The 1,668-nt window shown below is 41.0% G+C and overlaps 1 pseudogene; it reads right to left on the bottom strand.

Annotated features, from left to right (window-relative positions):
• Positions 1-229: 229 nt before the first annotated feature.
• Positions 230-1,424, bottom strand: LOC9298443 (annotated as a pseudogene).
• Between the last annotated feature and the right edge of the window lie 244 nt (positions 1,425-1,668).

Below are 1,668 nucleotides of genomic sequence, written 5' to 3'. Positions count from 1 at the left end.
ATCCTTAGTTCTGATTTGATTATTGGGTATGAGCAAGAATCTTTTCTAATTCGTGTCATGTTTTTTGATGGCGAGTGAAGAACTTAAAACGACAATACCACTAAAATTTCCAACTTTGCAGTTTACGAAGCAAGCCTATAGACTGTATTGTTATTGTCAAACAACTTTTTAATCTTAGTTTACGAAACACGATTCTCTCTTAGTTTTCTACTTTTCTGTGCTACACAACTTTTTAGTGGTGACAACAATGATTCATAAACTTATTGGATATAGTTTAAACAAAAATAATTGGAAGAGAGATGATAGCAAAGATTATCCCACATCATATGCATAACAATGTCAAAGAGATTCTATTCAATTAGAATTCTCTGTGAACTTCTAATCCGCCACTTGCCAGATTGATAGTGAAGAACCCGTCTTTATTACCGACATGGACGTGGTTAGGCCTATAGTTGTAGGAGGGTTCTTCAGCTGCAGGTCTACAATAAATACCATCTCGTGAGAGGAAAATGAAGAGATCTCCAATGTCTTGAGTGTAAATAGCGTTTCCTTTATGGTCTAGCCTGAACACCATTACACCTTTTGTTTTCATGATCTTTCCAGAGGTCTTCTTGTACCACTTAACCAAGAAAGTTTCATCGGTTGATTGTGACTCCACCAAGAATACGCTCGCCCAGGAAGATTCCAGAAGCTCGCGTTGGGTCCTGGTCCGCTCGGGAAGGTTTTGGAGCTGCAACCTCTGAATCTTCGGTGGTGTTTGCTTGTGTGTGTGGAGATCCCATGATCCGATAATGTGGCCTCCAGATCCAGGAATACGAAACATGCCATCTTTCTTGGAAAACATGACTTTGGAGGAGTAGAAGCAAGGGTTTTCGATTCTAACGTTGGTCCACCCAAATTTACTTTGAGCAGGTCTGAAAAAGCTGAGTTGAGGTCCCAAAAACTTGACAGCCACAACACAGTCCTCGTCGTCAAGAGGAGAAGATGCTACCACGTTGGTGACAATTTGAGTTTGGCAACGAGGTAAAGTTACAAAAGGAGGCGACGAAAAGTGTTTCGGTTCTCCTGAATCCCACATAGAATCAATGAAACGCAAAATTCCGTCGTCACTGTAAGTAGCTAACCAGCCAAGGTATGCTAGCCAATCTATTTTATGTCTACCCACAGGCACCTTCTTTTCCAAAGAAGTGTGGCGAGATTTAGGAACATTACTAACCTTCAGTCCACAACCGTGGATGGAACATGGAAGGGTTCGCAGTGAGGAAGATGGGAAGCCACTAGAGAGAAAAAGAGATGACCTCATCGACGCAGGTTTGCCTAGGCACAACATCGAAGGCTCGTTGAGAAGCGGAGACATAATTATTAATAATGATCGATCGTATCGAAAAGCAAGAGATTTAGGGAAAAAAAAAAAAAACCTAATTGAAGAATCGTTGTGATGATCACCTTTTAGACGCTACATTATTAATACAGAGGAAATAGACTTGCTCACCAAGTTTCCCGTCTCCAAATTAGGTTAGGTCAGACATATTATTCTCTCTCTCGGAGACGTATCGTCCCCAAACCGATTTATCTCTTACTAAGAAAAGATGCTAATTGAAGCTTCTCAGCCCATCCACATCAGCAAAAAGAAATTCTCCCATAATCTGCCACGTCAGCAACTACTTC

The sequence above is a fragment of the Arabidopsis lyrata genome (genome assembly GCF_000004255.2).
Source record: "Arabidopsis lyrata subsp. lyrata unplaced genomic scaffold ARALYscaffold_628, whole genome shotgun sequence".
Classification (NCBI taxonomy): domain Eukaryota; kingdom Viridiplantae; phylum Streptophyta; class Magnoliopsida; order Brassicales; family Brassicaceae; genus Arabidopsis; species Arabidopsis lyrata.
This window is presented reverse-complemented; position numbering and strand designations above follow the sequence as displayed.